We start from the raw sequence: 18,750 nt of genomic DNA on the forward strand, positions 1-18,750 counted from the left end.
GAGAGATAGAAAGTACGTAGAAACCGGGAGCAGAAAGAACTAAGCCTAACAAAAGTCAGAAATGAGCGAAAAAGACAGAAGAGAGAAAATAGTCAATTGATAAGCAGAGAGAAGCGCTAGTACTAGCAAAACCAGTACGAGCAGTGCAGGTCCAAGTACGGATACAATGCACTGCATATCCGGAAGTGACTGCCTATATTACTCTGGCGGCCATCTTGGGGGTTGACTAGACCGTTGATAGTGGTTTGAACGCACAATGCCACCTAACCTGCACTGAGTCCAGCGTTTCCAAGGACGGAGCATGCCAGTAACAACCTCCTAAAGGGAACTCCTGGGGTTCTCCACCTGTGGCTCTCGTCCTTCGGTCCGTTGCTCTGCTCCAGTAGGTTCACCTTGGCCCCGTTACATTCTGCACTTACTCGTGTTCCACCTTGCTCAGAGTGTGTTGCTATGTTGCACCTTTTATCCATGTGAGGAGAGCTAATTGGTATCAGATGTATGCACCTAGAGTCAAGTGCCTGACCCAATTAGCGAGACATGTGCAATTTGATGCACAAGAGTTAGCATTGTTACTCTCAGCTGCTCTCTTCCTCAGCCCAGTGTTTGTGTGGAAAGGGATGGGGGAGTTGGGACATCAGGAATTGTTGTGACTGACTTTCCAGCTTGGTCCCTGTTTCCTGAATTTATGGGGTGTGAATGCTAAGTATGATGTCATGACTGGAATGCTAGGAGAGTGACTAGAATGTTTGAGTCTAAATGTGATTCCACCCAGGGCAGTTGGAAGATGTAGCCTGGGTCAGATAGGATATGCCCCTGTGCTATCCTTCCGGCCCTTTACGCTGCATAAATGAGTTGGTTGTATTGCTTACACAGTAAAACATATCAGCTGCATCAGGGCAGATGGGAAGGGAATTTAATTCCTGAAAAGGAGTTTCTGCGTGGTATACTGCGTCTCCTGAAGATGATCGTCCCCAGCCCCATAAGGGGCTTCCTTTCCCAGGTTATACTCTCGCATGCATCGCCATCAGGTGGATTATTGTCCTCTGGATGCACCGCCTTGGCCCACTGGGAAAGGTCCCCCCTAGAGGAGGATGGACAATATCCTCAGATTCATTACATAGTATACATTAAAACAATTAATTGAGGTTTCTGAAGAGCACAAAAAGTGACCGTGTGAGGCAACATTGTGCATTGTCTTTTAAACCATGAATAAAACGTTCAAGTTGCAAGCTACTAGACAGCCATAAAAAGTCACTTGCCCCTTCAATTCTCCACATAAAAGCAGCCCACCATTACCTAATTGCCAACACTCCCCAATACTTCCCCTTCTGTAATGGCTTGGCAGGCTGAAGAACGATTATCTGGAGGGTTGCCCAGAGTAATGCCAGAGGTTAGGATTAATTCCAAACCATCCATCCATCACCTCCTTTGCTTTGAGCAATGCATATTTTGAGGTATGTCCTAAACATGCGAGGAACCAGGAAAGAAACCCAGACACAAGGGAGTCATGGTTTTGATCAAAGACTTTTATTAAAATAAAAGGGGGTGCGGAAATTCCTCTCTGCTCATGCTCTAAGAGGGGTTTCCTACCTTAAACCAAAACTAAGGGTCTGTCAGCTTCAGGATATCCACAGACAAACCATCTTGTGTCCAAAGTACTATTTGGGCCCTCACATTCTAATAAACTACCCTCTGAACTGAACGGGTAACGTCGTTGGCCTTGAGTGGTACATAAATGTGCAAAAATAAAAAATGTATGATTCCAATACAAAAGTTCCAACAGGATCGAGTTCCTTGGTTGGGTTCCCTTTGCCTGGATTTCTCTACCACTGATGCATTATTTAAAAATAACAGTTCCTTAGGTTTCTCTTGACAAATGATGTAAATGATATACAAAACAACTTGGCTCTCTGTCTTTGTCTTGTTAGGATACCTCTTCTTATGATCAGTACAGCCTTTTTACTAATCTTGAAATGTCTTTCTCTGTACCTCTTTAAGCCATGCATTTCCTATAGAATGTTAAAATTGTCCTTGCCTGGTGTACTTCCATACCAGGGCTTTCTTTTATACACACACTTGCAACTTCCTGGTATACTCTCCTGTCAGGGCTTTCACATATACATATCTTTATTTCACCTTTAATGTGTCTGGTATAATTCCATGTCATGGCTTTTCTCCTGTGGGCTCTGCACAACCCTCCAAACTAGATAGTTTCTTGCTTTTCCTGATACTATATCTGCCTGCTATACTATCCTGCCAAGATTGCTGTTACATGTGCATTGCATACACTCACAAACTTGAAAGTCTTGTGTTTCTCTTCCGTTCTTTCTTCCAAAGAAATACTCTTTAGCTCTTTCTCTCTTATATACTTCTTCATTAATATTCATTCGGTTTTGGCATGCCTGCCAATACGCACCTGCTTCCCTCGGGTGGAATCACTGGCTCTGGATGGGGTATTCTACTTCTCCCATGGCAAGATGTTAATGGTCGTTCGGCTTTTCCCTCTCGGTTGCCGCATCCGTTTTTCGGCTTCTCTGCCTCTCGCAGTCCCTGCTGGGCTCTTCTGTTTCATGTCTTCAGGCTCCACTAAGTAAAGGATGCCTCCAAACACCTGTAAATGCCCAGGAGCCCCCATTGGCTTCTGGTGTGCCTGCAGCGTGTTTCTTCTCACAGTCTGCTTCCCTTTATTTTCTAGTTCCCGAGCCAGTCAGCTCCACTGCTCTCTCTCTCCAGCCTCATGGTTCTCTCGGATCTCACAGAGAGATGCAGCTTTCTCCCTCCAGCAGCGAGCCTTAAGCAGCTGCTCCACTTGTTTAAATCTTCCGGTCACAGGTATGCGCTCGCAACAACTAGAGCGCAGCCTGTGTACCTGGACTTGGGTGATCTGCATTACTATGTTCATCTTCCTCGTTGCAGTTTTCTGGCAGTTATGGGACTAGAAGTCCATTCTTTATATTTTACAGGTAAAGTCTGGTTAATTGTTCTTTACAGGCAAGTCCGCTGTGGTTGACTTGTTAGTAGAGGCTGAGAAGATGCTCTCTTTAATTCTAGAGAGCAAGTATAGATGACTCCCATACAGCTCTTATTAGAAAGTCTTCAGCATCCTTCCTAGGTTGATGAGGGGAGGTTTAGCAGTATGCCATTAAGGCATTAGGCAGGGATGGTGTAGCCTCAAAAGAAGAAGGAGAATACCATGTCTCATCTGATGGCGCCATGATATTCTCCCTGAGGTTGTCTCCCCCTCATATAGCCACCCCCAGGGTTAGGATCAGGAAACAACTGCTGTCCCCTGGCCACATGGGGAGAGGTCACCGCCGGGAAAGGAGTGATGACACCATTGCATTCATCATACATAGAAACTCCTATTCTTCAAAACATTTGGCTCATTAGTAATTAATTATATTATTTGCATGTTTCATTTATCTGTTTTCTGCATATTTCCTTTTTTCCACCAAACTTTTGTCCTTTCCTAAGTGGCAATGGAGCCATTTGCAACCAACAAACACATATGGAATACCACTGAATAGAATGGGTGTGCCATGCTGAACATTTGTTTTTTACCAATATAATCTTGATATAAACTGTCTAGACATTGGATCAGGGAGAAAAAGACAGTCAATGACAAAAATCAGTCCGTGCCGTCTGCGGACTACATCATGTGGTGTGGTTTTGGGGGCAGTGACGGAGGCTTCTCTTACTTTCTGGAGAAATGAGGAAACTGGACACATGATTTTGTTGTGTGGAAAAACATATTCCGGTCGGTGTTCCGTAGGTAAACCAGGAGTGGGAATCCTAGAAAGGGAATCAGCCAGGACGTTCTTGCTGCCTGGTAGATATGACATGGTAGTCATATTGAGTGAAGAAGTGGGCCCATCTGGCCTGCCGGGAGTTGACGCATTGCATCTGTTGGATGACCTTAAGATTTCTATGGTCCGTTCTGAGTTGGAAGGGATAGGTAGCACCTTGTAACAGGGGACGCCACTCTTCACAAACGGTTTTCATGGCCAACAATTCCTTTTCTATCACAGAATAATTGGTTTGGCTGGGGGTGAGTGTCCTGGAGAGATAGGCCACCGGGTGTTCCACTCCGTCGTGTTCTTGTAGCAGAACAGCCCCTAGGGCTGCTGCCGAAGTGTCAGTCTCGACAATGAAAGGGAGAGCCTGGTCGGGCTGGTGAAGAACTGGAGCGGAGCAGAACTCCCACCTTACCAGACCAGGCAAACGGAGCAGTGGTCTTCTTCAGGAGAGCTGTGATGGGAAGAACCACCTCTGAGAACTGGGGTATGAAACAGCGGTAAAAATTTGCAAGGGCCAGGAATCTTTGGATCTCTTTGACAGATGTAGGAGATGGGCAGTCTAGAACGGCTGTCACTTTCCTGGGATCCATTTCCGCTCTGTGCTTAGATAGAATAAAACCCAGTTAAGGCACCGTAGACGCTTCGAAAATGCACTTTTTGGGATTAACCAACAAGTGATGTTCTTGAGACGTTGGAGGACCTGATGTAGGTGTTCCCGATGTGTCTGCATGGACGAGGAATACACCAAGATGTCATCAAGGTACACAATGGTATTGTGGAACAGCAAGTCTGAGAAGATTTAGTCCATAAACCGCTGGAAGATGGTGGGCGCATTCACCATGCCAAAAGGCATTACCCTGTACTCGTACTGTCCGAACGGGGTGTGGAAGGCAGTTTTCCATTCATCCCCCCGCCCGGACACGTAACAGGTGGTAGGCACGTCTCAAATCTAGTTTAGAGAATATCACTGATCCCTGGACCGCCTCCAGGATATCTCGTATCAGTGGCATGGGATATCTATTCCTGATGGTGACCCGGTTGAGACCCCTGTAGTCTATGCATGGCCTCAACTCTTGGGTGTCTTTTTTGGGGACAAAAAATAAGGATGCCCCAGCAGGAGAGCGGGATGGCTGTAATAAACCATTTTGTAGATTTGAACCGAGGTACTTCCGGAGCACTACCTTCTCCTTCAGGGAGAGGGTAGTAACTCCTGGGGATCTTTCTTCAGAAACACCTCGCTGAAGTAGCACAAGTCTGTTGGTATCAGATGAACACTGAGAAGTGTCGGGGAGGAAGGCGATTCATCAACAGCCTTTACCATCTCGTAGTTGCTACTAGACGAACAGGACTTGCAGCAATAACGGGAATTGAAAGCAATCAGATTTTTTGACCAGTCAATTGCTGGGTTGTGTTTACGTAACCATGACACCCCAAGAATGACCGGAAAGTGGGCTGCTCTTATCAGATCGAATTGGATAACTTCCGTGTGTTGTAAGACTGATATGCTCATCATGTCGGTGGCATGAGTAATCAAGCCGGAGCTGAGGGGAGTGCCATCCCCCCTTCCACCTTTTGATCTTCTTCCTTCTCAACCCGCTTGATTCCCATCTTGTTGGCCCATAAGAAGTCCATGAAATTGCCTGCGGCACCGCAATCAATGAGTGCCAGGGTCTGCAGCGATTTCTGTTTAACTAGCAGCTTTATTGCCACTACCATCAGTCTGTTTTCTTCCATGGGTAAAGTGGATGACACGGTTATTGAAACATAGGGACTTGGACAAAAACCTTGGTAACTCGTTCCTGTTTGTTCCGAGGACGCCTGTTTCCCGTGTGAGGGGGAGGTACCTCAGGGCATTCCCTAAGTAGGTGCTGATCTGAACCACAGTACATGCAAATGCTTTTCTCCTTGTGCCTCTTGCGTTCCTCAGGAGTCAGTGGGGCCCTAGTGGCTCCTATCTGCATCGGTTAGTCCTTTGGAGTGCGAGGTGAGGAGGAGGGTATGGCTGAAGGATCTGGTAGGAACATGGAGGAACGTATTTTTCTCCTTTCCGACCTCCGCTCAGAAAAGTGAAAATCGTTCTGCAGAGTAGTGGCTAACAACTCCAAAAAGGAAGCAGGTCAAGGGAATCGAGCTAGCTCGTCCTTAAATTCTTCCCGGAGTCCTTGCCTGAATATGGTGTTTTGAGCGGCTTCCGGCCACCCTGCATCGGCGGCCACTCACTTGAACTGTCGGTAAGTAGGTCGGATGAACCTTGCCGGATGTCAAGAAGTTCCTCGCAAGCGACTTGGGAGGACTCCTGTCTTTCGAATGCCTGCTTGAACTGGGCCGTGAAAGCCCCATAGTCTTGCAAGATTGGGCTTGCGCTGGTAACAAGTGGAGTGGCCCAGGCCAGCGCATTGCCCATAAGATTCGAGACCAGAAACCCTGTCCGGCCTTGATCTGAGGCATAGGTATGCGGACAAAAAGTGTAGTGAATGATACAGACTTCCATGAACTCCTTGAACCTTCTGGGGTTACCATCGTACTTGCCAGAGGCCAATGGCATGGGCGGCAGCTCGACACGCTGTTGGTCCTGAGTGGTTATCATCTGTCGCAGGGTACCGTAATCGGCCTTCAAAGTCCGGACCTCCTGAGAAAGGCCCTGCACAGCATTCACCAATTCCTGGACTTGCTCTGCTGTTGCCATGTTGATATTGTCTGGGTGTTGCAAACTGTCAGAGATGTCCTCTTCATAGCCTCTTAACACAGGTAGATTCCCCTCCTCCTCCTCACCTGAGTATTCAGTTGAGGATAAGTGCTTCTTGTCCTTCTTTCTTCGCACGACTTTTTTCTTTTGGAAGAGATACGGCCTCCCTCGGATGGAAGCCACTATGTCGCCGTACGGAACACAAAAGACACAGGGCCCTCCACCCGAGAACGCCTGGGCAAGAGACAAAAGCCAAAGGCTGAAAATACCTCTTTTAGATTCATTCCTGCAGCGTGGTAAGTAGACATGCAGTCTCCATGGGGTGTTGAAAGAAACAGGGTCCTGTTAATCCAATGGAAACTCGATCGGTAAGTAGACAGTCCAATCTTCAATCCACCCTCGAAGCTGTAGGAAAAGAAACAGGAGTGACAGCAACAGCAGGTTCCGTGCTTGGAAGAACAAGCACTGGTACAAGGACTTGTAAGACAGCCAAGCGGAAAAAGTAGGTACCGTGAGAGAAAGCGGTAAGGTAAGAGAACGACAGAGAGGGACCAGAATGGAAAAGAACAGAAAAGGCAAGAAAGGTAAAAAGGAGCCGCTGATCGAGAGCAGCAGAAATAAGTACTGACCAGATTAAATGGAGAGAGAGCGGTAATTGAACAGAAGGCTGCGCAGGGAGAAACGCAGCTGGAAGAGACAGCAACAATGGGAACCCAGCCTCGGTACACCGGAACAGGCGGCGAAAGCAAGAGAGGCAGGGGGAGAAAGCACAGCACAGCTAAATAGAGAACCAAGGGGAAAAGAAAACAGATCAAAAAGCAGCAGCAGGCTGCAAGAGGAAAACACCAGCGTCAGACCCAAAAGCAAAAGGCACTGGTAGAGTTGCAACGCAAAGCCGGAAATGGGAGGTGGGGCTAAAAAAGGGAAGCGAAAGCCAATAGCCCCAAAGACTAGAATGCAGCAGAAAGTAACGTAAGAAACGTGACGGGGCAGATTAATGGCGGCGATACTTCCAGGCATGCCACAAGCGCCAAGAGGGCAGGCGCGTGTATTGTATTGTATTGTATTGTATTGTTTATTTGATAATGCGCACAAAACCCAGGGGTAGCCGGGCGCAGCAGGTACAAGGTTACTTAAACTTGGGTTACATACAGAGTATAGGCGAGAAACAACATAACAGTACAGTAAGACATATCAATACTTGCCGTGTGGCAGAAGAAAAAGAAAAATTAGCATATTGTAGTTTTGAGGGAGTGTGCAGGTCTGAGAACAGAAGTCATTTTGGACAACGGTATCATGGTCATTGGGTGTCTCAGGAGTTAGTTGTCGTTTGTCCAGAGCCAGTTTTTTACCTTGCGTCTAAAATTGGAGTAGGGTAAGTTGGCTCTTAGTGCAGTAGGTAATGCGTTCCAGGCCTGGGCAGCTTTGACAGGGAAACTTGCTCTGCCCGCTTTGGAGCGTCTGAATCTAGGGGTTTCGAGCAGGTAGTGGTTAGTAGCCCTGGTATGGTGCCTAGATGATTTTCTCGTTAGTCTGGCTGAGATGTAGGGGGGAGCAGTGTTGTTGAGCCCTTTATGGGTAAGTGATAGTGTCTTGAGCAGGACTCTGTCGCTGATTTTGAGCCAGTGGTGGTCTTTCCTAACGTTTGAGATATGTGCTTTGCGGGGTATGTCAAGGGCAGCTCTAAGAGCATTGTTTTGAAGGATTTGCATTTTATTTATGATGGACTTGTTGGCCCCTGCATAGAGGGCATTGCAATAGTCTAGTTTGGACATGACTAACGCATTGGCAAGCATGATGCAGTTGGTTTTAGAGAGGTAAGGTCTGCAGGTCCTGATTAGTTTGCAGGTGTACGCTGTAGAGGATGCCAGGGAGTTGACTTGTTTTTTGAGGGATAGAGTGGAGTCGAGGTAGAAGCCCAAGGTTTTTACCTCGGTAGCCACCTTAATTGTATTGCCATCTATGTTAAAGTTACGATAGTTGGGGCTCAGTTTTTTTAGGTTGGAGACGGAACCCAGTATTAGTATCTCAGTTTTGTCGTCATTTAGGCAGAGGCCGTGGGAGGCCATCCATGCCTGAATGAGGAGGTAGATTTTGTTTACTAGAGCTGTATCTTCGACAAAGTTGCCTGATAGAGGTATGAGAATCTGCGTATCGTCTGCATAATTCGTGTAGGTTACCCCTAGTTTGTCAAGTTTGTCGAAGAGAGGCTTAGTAAAGATATTGTACATAGTCGGGGAGACACATGAGCCTTGTGGGACACCACAAGTGATCTGGATTGGGTCCGCTGCTGCTACAGGGGAGAACACTCTCATTGAACGGTTAGCTAGGAAGGATTGTACCCATGCTATAGCTTCACTTGAGAAGTGAGCGGCAGACGCTAGATGGTTGCATAATACTGCGTGATCCACCAGGTCGAAGGCCGCTGACAGGTCAAGGAGGAGGAGCATAGCTGTGTTACCTTTGTCCTTCAACTCGTCAATTTGTGTCTTAAGGTCAATGAGGGCTGTTTCAGTACCGTGCAGTGGTCTGAAGCCAGATTGCCGTGTACCTAACAGTTGGTGCGTCTCCAAGTGGTTTTGGATTTGGAGGTAGGCTACTTTATCAATGATTTTAAGGAGGAATGGGACCGTAGTAATAGGCCTATAGTTAGTGGGGATAGCTGGGTCAAGTGTCTGTTTTTTGAGGAGGGGGAGAACCCAGGATCCTTTAAGGTTGGTGGGTACAGTGCTCGTGTTAAAGGAGGCATTGATGAGTTTCGAGATGAAGGGTGCTAGATCTCTAGCTGCATCCTTAATGATTTGCGCAGGGCAATTGTCGCCTTGGCAATTTGACGGTTTAAGGGACAGAATGACCTTTTCCGTTTCCAGTATAGAGATGTTGGTGAACCTGAAGGGTTTATCATTGTTTTGGGGGGGTATGCGTGACATTTGCGACCGAAATTGAGCTTTATCTACTCTACTCTAAATATAATTTTCATGACATGTGTATGTAACTTTTGCTTCCATATCATTCATTAAGTCAGCTTCCTTAAGTCACAGATGCTGATTAACAAATAACTTAATGTCGTAAATGATTTACTCATGGAAACACTATTAGATTCACAAAGAAGTTACCCGAAGTAGGTGTTGAGTCAAATGGGTTCCAAAGGCAGTTGGGTCCAGGAGTTCTGTATGTGATTCCTATTTGCTATGGTGGGAGCAGCTGATAGGCATTGCTGCCGTTTCATAGGAGATTGGGGTACAGCAGCGTTCTCCTATGCCAGCAGGGAGAGAGTGCAAAATTAAGTGCAGTTCGTTCCTCCATATCAGGAGCATGAGCCTCACATCATTGCACCAGCAGCCGTGCACGCTAAGTGACAGGAAGCTATCGCGGTTCCATGTCATTTCATCCTGGGATGTTTTTTCGCTGGGTTAATTACCGCAAATTCTTTGACGAAAAAACCCATCCAATTTTTTTAAAATTATTTTTGGGGGTTTTCCCCCAAACACCCTATTCCCTTTCATTTTTATCTATTCCCAAACACCCACATCCCATTTATATCATTATCTAACCCCCCCCCCCCCCCACACAAAAAAAGTCCCGCGATGAAAGGACGTTGTACCGGCTATCGCATGGGTTTAAGAGCTATCATCCAAAAGTGCAGAGGAGGGAATCTGCTTTTTTGAGTGAGAACTGTGAGGGTAGTATAGGACGGAGAACTCTGTCAATTACCAACCATTTTTGGTGCCCCATTAGAGTATGTCCCCCAGGATCACTGCTTGGACACTGCAGGATCCCTACTGTTTCTTCTGACTACAGTCCAGGGCAAAGGAACATATAACAACACAACAGTATAGCGCTCTTACGTCTTATGCTTTGCCTAAAATGACTTTTCAGATGTCAAAGGGGCAAAGCTAAGAAGAAAAACCTCTTAATTTCTAGGTCCTCCATAGCAGTAACTAGATCCAGAGATGGTTCCACTAGGTCAGAGTCGGAGCGTTTAGAACTGTCTACAGATGACTCATCACAGAGGGTATGAGTGACCTCCAAACAAAGTCACACAGTATTGATAGTAAGGTGACTGTAAATTAAATTAAATTGATAATGCTATCTGCAAGGATTCTATAGCATAGATGCAAGCACAAGTTGAAAGTTTGGACATTACCACCTGAGCTTCTAATCTGTGGATTCTTAGCATAGTGGTGCTCCAAGAAGAGGAGGGGATGATAGGCATGGTTCAAACTAAAATATGCATGCATACTCCTATGGGTTCAATCCTAGGAAACAGTATTGCGGTTATCCACTAAGTGGCAGGCAGGTTAATGCATGCACAACGGAATTGGCCGGGAGGTTAACGCACACTTGATGGTACAGTGACAGCAGAGCTCGGAAGTCCCAGACAAAAGATTGGTGTGGAAGGGCACTGCAAAGAAGAGTTGCTATAGAGGGGATGGACGAATCTGTACTGCAGACCAGGACATCTAGAATGTTCTAATTAAAAGGGGATTTGGAACAACTGTTTGGTAAGCATTGAGGCCAAGTGTGGTCAATAAATGATTGCGAAAGGAGTAGAAACATAGCATATATGGCCTTTGTTTTCTTTGCCTATCTGGTATCCTGTTTCAACATTACTGAGAGGGATGCCATTGTTCAAGCAGGAAGTTCAGATATTATTGGCTTGTGCTAGAAGGGTGAGGACGGGAGCAAGGGAAAATACAATTACATTCTTACAGGCCATGAACAGTAAGGATGTGAAATTAACTATTGTACTTGGCCTGACGACATTCCAGATAGTGCAATAGCTAAGACATCAATAAGGATGGGAGGGGAAAGTGGGAAGGAAATGGAAACAGACAGGCGACTACCGTACTAGGCCTGACAACATTTCTGGTAGAGCCGGAGAAAAATTAAAGGTGAGGGAGAGGGGTGCAGAAAGGGAGGGGAGGAACAAAATAGGCGACTACCGTACTAGGCCTGACGACATTTCAGATAGTGCTGGAGGGGAGGGGGGAACAAATAAAGGGAGGCGGAGGGGACAGACGAGGTTGCTATCATACTAGGTCCAGGGACAATTCTGATAGAGTAAGTGCATAGAAGAAAGTAAGGGGAGGAGATAGGAACATTTTGGACTGTGTAGCTGGTCTATTCGCTATTTCTATGTTTGGACTAGGGACGTATTTAGTGTGTAGTTTTATATGGGGTAGTCATATAAAAAGGTTGGGATAGGAAATGCAATTAGTACTGACGGATCGTTAACTAATGGCTCTTTGGGATCTTTAACACATGACAATGCTGCAAATGGGACTGCAAATGGGACTAAAACAAATAATACTGCAGCCGCGGTCCATGAGCCACAACCTATTGCATTTGTCAATGATACACTTGAAAGTACATTGATTTACTCATGGAAACACTATTAGATTCACAAAGAAGTTACCCGAAGTAGGTGTTGAGTCAAATGGGTTCCAAAGGCAGTTGGGTCCAGGAGTTCTGTATGTGATTCCTATTTGCTATGGTGGGAGCAGCTGATAGGCATTGCTGCCGTTTCATAGGAGATTGGGGTACAGCAGCGTTCTCCTATGCCAGCAGGGAGAGAGTGCAAAATTAAGTGCAGTTCGTTCCTCCATATCAGGAGCATGAGCCTCACATCATTGCACCAGCAGCCGTGCACGCTAAGTGACAGGAAGCTATCGCGGTTCCATGTCATTTCATCCTGGGATGTTTTTTCGCTGGGTTAATTACCGCAAATTCTTTGACGAAAAAACCCATCCAATTTTTTTAAAATTATTTTTGGGGGTTTTCCCCCAAACACCCTATTCCCTTTCATTTTTATCTATTCCCAAACACCCACATCCCATTTATATCATTATCTAACCCCCCCCCCCCCCCCACACAAAAAAAGTCCCGCGATGAAAGGACGTTGTACCGGCTATCGCATGGGTTTAAGAGCTATCATCCAAAAGTGCAGAGGAGGGAATCTGCTTTTTTGAGTGAGAACTGTGAGGGTAGTATAGGACGGAGAACTCTGTCAATTACCAACCATTTTTGGTGCCCCATTAGAGTATGTCCCCCAGGATCACTGCTTGGACACTGCAGGATCCCTACTGTTTCTTCTGACTACAGTCCAGGGCAAAGGAACATATAACAACACAACAGTATAGCACTCTTACGTCTTATGCTTTGCCTAAAATGACTTTTCAGATGTCAAAGGGGCAAAGCTAAGAAGAAAAACCTCTTAATTTCTAGGTCCTCCATAGCAGTAACTAGATCCAGAGATGGTTCCACTAGGTCAGAGTCGGAGCGTTTAGAACTGTCTACAGATGACTCATCACAGAGGGTATGAGTGACCTCCAAACAAAGTCACACAGTATTGATAGTAAGGTGACTGTAAATTAAATTAAATTGATAATGCTATCTGCAAGGATTCTATAGCATAGATGCAAGCACAAGTTGAAAATTTGGACATTACCACCTGAGCTTCTAATCTGTGGATTCTTAGCATAGTGGTGCTCCAAGAAGAGGAGGGGATGATAGGCATGGTTCAAACTAAAATATGCATGCATACTCCTATGGGTTCAATCCTAGGAAACAGTATTGCGGTTATCCACTAAGTGGCAGGCAGGTTAATGCATGCACAACGGAATTGGCCGGGAGGTTAACGCACACTTGATGGTACAGTGACAGCAGAGCTCGGAAGTCCCAGACAAAAGATTGGTGTGGAAGGGCACTGCAAAGAAGAGTTGCTATAGAGGGGATGGACGAATCTGTACTGCAGACCAGGACATCTAGAATGTTCTAATTAAAAGGGGATTTGGAACAACTGTTTGGTAAGCATTGAGGCCAAGTGTGGTCAATAAATGATTGCGAAAGGAGTAGAAACATAGCATATATGGCCTTTGTTTTCTTTGCCTATCTGGTATCCTGTTTCAACATTACTGAGAGGGATGCCATTGTTCAAGCAGGAAGTTCAGATATTATTGGCTTGTGCTAGAAGGGTGAGGACGGGAGCAAGGGAAAATACAATTACATTCTTACAGGCCATGAACAGTAAGGATGTGAAATTAACTATTGTACTTGGCCTGACGACATTCCAGATAGTGCAATAGCTAAGACATCAATAAGGATGGGAGGGGAAAGTGGGAAGGAAATGGAAACAGACAGGCGACTACCGTACTAGGCCTGACAACATTTCTGGTAGAGCCGGAGAAAAATTAAAGGTGAGGGAGAGGGGTGCAGAAAGGGAGGGGAGGAACAAAATAGGCGACTACCGTACTAGGCCTGACGACATTTCAGATAGTGCTGGAGGGGAGGGGGGAACAAATAAAGGGAGGCGGAGGGGACAGACGAGGTTGCTATCATACTAGGTCCAGGGACAATTCTGATAGAGTAAGTGCATAGAAGAAAGTAAGGGGAGGAGATAGGAACATTTTGGACTGTGTAGCTGGTCTATTCGCTATTTCTATGTTTGGACTAGGGACGTATTTAGTGTGTAGTTTTATATGGGGTAGTCATATAAAAAGGTTGGGATAGGAAATGCAATTAGTACTGACGGATCGTTAACTAATGGCTCTTTGGGATCTTTAACACATGACAATGCTGCAAATGGGACTGCAAATGGGACTAAAACAAATGATACTGCAGCCGCGGTCCATGAGCCACAACCTATTGCATTTGTCAATGATACACTTGAAAGTACATTGATTTACTCATGGAAACACTATTAGATTCACAAAGAAGTTACCCGAAGTAGGTGTTGAGTCAAATGGGTTCCAAAGGCAGTTGGGTCCAGGAGTTCTGTATGTGATTCCTATTTGCTATGGTGGGAGCAGCTGATAGGCATTGCTGCCGTTTCATAGGAGATTGGGGTACAGCAGCGTTCTCCTATGCCAGCAGGGAGAGAGTGCAAAATTAAGTGCAGTTCGTTCCTCCATATCAGGAGCATGAGCCTCACATCATTGCACCAGCAGCCGTGCACGCTAAGTGACAGGAAGCTATCGCGGTTCCATGTCATTTCATCCTGGGATGTTTTTTCGCTGGGTTAATTACCGCAAATTCTTTGACGAAAAAACCCATCCAATTTTTTTAAAATTATTTTTGGGTTTTTCCCCCAAACACCCTATTCCCTTTCATTTTTATCTATTCCCAAACACCCACATCCCATTTATATCATTATCTAACCCCCCCCCCCCACACAAAAAAAGTCCCGCGATGAAAGGACGTTGTACCGGCTATCGCATGGGTTTAAGAGCTATCATCCAAAAGTGCAGAGGAGGGAATCTGCTTTTTTGAGTGAGAACTGTGAGGGTAGTATAGGACGGAGAACTCTGTCAATTACCAACCATTTTTGGTGCCCCATTAGAGTATGTCCCCCAGGATCACTGCTTGGACACTGCAGGATCCCTACTGTTTCTTCTGACTACAGTCCAGGGCAAAGGAACATATAACAACACAACAGTATAGCACTCTTACGTCTTATGCTTTGCCTAAAATGACTTTTCAGATGTCAAAGGGGCAAAGCTAAGAAGAAAAACCTCTTAATTTCTAGGTCCTCCATAGCAGTAACTAGATCCACAGATGGTTCCACTAGGTCAGAGTCGGAGCGTTTAGAACTGTCTACAGATGACTCATCACAGAGGGTATGAGTGACCTCCAAACAAAGTCACACAGTATTGATAGTAAGGTGACTGTAAATTAAATTAAATTGATAATGCTATCTGCAAGGATTCTATAGCATAGATGCAAGCACAAGTTGAAAGTTTGGACATTACCACCTGAGCTTCTAATCTGTGGATTCTTAGCATAGTGGTGCTCCAAGAAGAGGAGGGGATGATAGGCATGGTTCAAACTAAAATATGCATGCATACTCCTATGGGTTCAATCCTAGGAAACAGTATTGCGGTTATCCACTAAGTGGCAGGCAGGTTAATGCATGCACAACGGAATTGGCCGGGAGGTTAACGCACACTTGATGGTACAGTGACAGCAGAGCTCGGAAGTCCCAGACAAAAGATTGGTGTGGAAGGGCACTGCAAAGAAGAGTTGCTATAGAGGGGATGGACGAATCTGTACTGCAGACCAGGACATCTAGAATGTTCTAATTAAAAGGGGATTTGGAACAACTGTTTGGTAAGCATTGAGGCCAAGTGTGGTCAATAAATGATTGCGAAAGGAGTAGAAACATAGCATATATGGCCTTTGTTTTCTTTGCCTATCTGGTATCCTGTTTCAACATTACTGAGAGGGATGCCATTGTTCAAGCAGGAAGTTCAGATATTATTGGCTTGTGCTAGAAGGGTGAGGACGGGAGCAAGGGAAAATACAATTACATTCTTACAGGCCATGAACAGTAAGGATGTGAAATTAACTATTGTACTTGGCCTGACGACATTCCAGATAGTGCAATAGCTAAGACATCAATAAGGATGGGAGGGGAAAGTGGGAAGGAAATGGAAACAGACAGGCGACTACCGTACTAGGCCTGACAACATTTCTGGTAGAGCCGGAGAAAAATTAAAGGTGAGGGAGAGGGGTGCAGAAAGGGAGGGGAGGAACAAAATAGGCGACTACCGTACTAGGCCTGACGACATTTCAGATAGTGCTGGAGGGGAGGGGGGAACAAATAAAGGGAGGCGGAGGGGACAGACGAGGTTGCTATCATACTAGGTCCAGGGACAATTCTGATAGAGTAAGTGCATAGAAGAAAGTAAGGGGAGGAGATAGGAACATTTTGGACTGTGTAGCTGGTCTATTCGCTATTTCTATGTTTGGACTAGGGACGTATTTAGTGTGTAGTTTTATATGGGGTAGTCATATAAAAAGGTTGGGATAGGAAATGCAATTAGTACTGACGGATCGTTAACTAATGGCTCTTTGGGATCTTTAACACATGACAATGCTGCAAATGGGACTGCAAATGGGACTAAAACAAATAATACTGCAGCCGCGGTCCATGAGCCACAACCTATTGCATTTGTCAATGATACACTTGTCACCCAGCAACGTATGGGGAATGTGAACATAATTTTAAATTACACTTTCTTTCCTAGTGTTTCACATTTTTGGTGGGTCAAGAGGTTTTAAATGACACATTAAAAGGGCCAAATACAATCAATACCAAGTAGTTGGGTTAGGCACAATAGAAGGTGTGCACCATCTAGAGTTAAGTAATAGTTGGTATGCAGACATGAGCTCAGTGGGGAAAAGAAAGGTCAATGGAAGCTGTTATGTATGTTGATTCCACACGCATCGGGAGCACCCAAGGTATTAATGCCACAGGAAACTCGATTGTGGATGCTCAATGTTTACTCCATTTGACCATGTGCAGTTTACAAAGCACTTTCCAGGCACAAAGTGTGCAACTAGAAGTAATGGACCCTGATCAGCTACAATGTGCTAAAAACCCCAAGCGTGGGCAGTGCATGCAAAGACTGTACCTAAAGTTGGAAGGCGTGAGGTTCGTGGCAAGCAGATGGCAAGAAACTACCATGAGCTGCATGGCAGGCAGACTAGTAGAATTCGGAGAAGAAATGATAGATAAAGTGAACAGTGTATACATCAGGTACTGGAATGAGCAAGTGGCAAAACACACGTGGATCGAGGCAATGGAGAAACCAGTGAAAGTGCAAAAGCAGGAAGAATATGAACTGTGCTTTTACAATGAAAGGAGCATCTTTGTGGGGACGAATAGTAGGTGCACCAAGACATTATACATACCAGAGCTCAAGAAAGGGACAGCAGCTGTGATGGATAACTATTGTGTGTGCGGACAGCAGGCATTTCTGTACCTCCCGCCATCATGCAGGGGCACCTACTTGCTGGCACTGTTACACTGAGCGCTCCTGGTGATCACTGAAGAACATTTGATAGTGGTCCCAGGTGGCTTGTCGGTTCCAACAATTACACCAGGATCCAGCATCCTCAGCACAGTGCTACCGCAGAAGCCTATATTCTGTATCTTGCCAAGGAAGGAGAAAAAAGAAAAATTGCGGAGGAGGTTAAGATCGAATTATCTATCGCAAGATTCCTCACAATTGCTCAAAGAAATACCAGATCAATACCGACTCTCTGTGCTCCAGATGGATTTTGGAGTGAAGAGTATTTTACTCCCAATTTTTAGAATTAGAGAGTAAATCCAATTTCAAGAGAATAAAAATGATTTTCCTCCTTCGCAAGAGAGTAAAAAATGTCTGACAACTATCCAATGTGTGCATAAAATTGAAGCTTTGTTCGAAAACATAAGTGACAAAACAGTTGTATTTCAAAGTGGATCTAAATCATTTATTGCACCTGTGGAAAACATTTCCCCAACACAAGAACTTTGTAGATACATACTACCCAGCTTCATCTTTATGATATTCGGCTCAAACACTGTTAAGAGTTACTACAGATGCCAGCTAGTTACATCAGGTGACTCATAAATCAAGTCCCTCACTCTACCAGCATCATTTCTCTGCCTCTCGGGCCTACTGTTGCTGCCTGGCACTACCTGCTTGACAGCCACTCCATGTTTTTGCTCCATCTCTCCTTCCCTTGGCTACTTTGTTTCCTCTGTCTGTCACTTTCTGACGCTCTGCCTCTCACGCTTAAGTGTTGCGATGCCAAATTTTGCAGTCTGTTTCTCTGTCACTCTGCCTCTCCAATCTCTGCATTCTATTGTTGCTTTTTCCCTCCTATATCTCGCTGTATCGGTTGATATTACTCCTCTTCCTCTCGCATGTCATTACTCTGGGTATATCCGTTCTTTCATGTTCTCAGTTGTTTTCTTTTATGTTATTGGCCTGCCCTTCTCTAGTCTTGCTTTTCTATTTCCATCTGTTATGTTATGTTACTTGGCATTTATATAGCGCCTTATGGATCATTGGTATGATCTCAAAGCGCTGGTCGGTTGAACGCCCTCGGGAAGTCAGTAGAGAGAGAAAGAGTCATAAGTGTGCACCAGGATATGTGTGCAGCCGGTTTGGCAGTTGCATGATAGCTGCTTCTTAGCGATAGGTGTAGCGGTTGCCAAGACTGTTTTGTGGCTGCGTTAGGCCTGAGAAGACGCTTAAGCTGGCGGTGTGCTCAGCTGATGTTTAGTTAGGATGATGGGGAGTATGTGCATCCACTTCATCCGTTCCATCCACTTCATCCGCTCCATCAACTCCATCCTCTCCATCCACTCCATCCGCTCCATCCACTTCATCCGCTCCATCCACTTCATCCATTTCATCCACTTCATCCGTTTCATCCACTTCGTCCGTTTCATCCACTTCGTCCGTTCCATCCACTTCATCTGTTTCATCCACT

The 18,750-nt window shown here is 45.4% G+C and overlaps 1 protein-coding gene across 1 annotated transcript in view; it reads right to left on the reverse strand.

The window, feature by feature from the left end:
• STPG1 (sperm tail PG-rich repeat containing 1) overlaps positions 1–17,419 on the reverse strand; it is a 546,110-nt gene extending 528,691 nt beyond the window's left edge. Inside the window, exon 1 of the mRNA XM_069622687.1 lies at positions 17,179–17,419. The gene's annotated coding sequence lies outside the window, so the exon portion shown is untranslated. The remainder of the gene's footprint in view (positions 1–17,178) is intronic.
• Between the last annotated feature and the right edge of the window lie 1,331 nt (positions 17,420–18,750).

The sequence above is a fragment of the Ambystoma mexicanum genome, chromosome 11 (genome assembly GCF_040938575.1).
Source record: "Ambystoma mexicanum isolate Mex_15411 chromosome 11, UKY_AmexF1_1, whole genome shotgun sequence".
NCBI lineage: Eukaryota > Metazoa > Chordata > Amphibia > Caudata > Ambystomatidae > Ambystoma > Ambystoma mexicanum.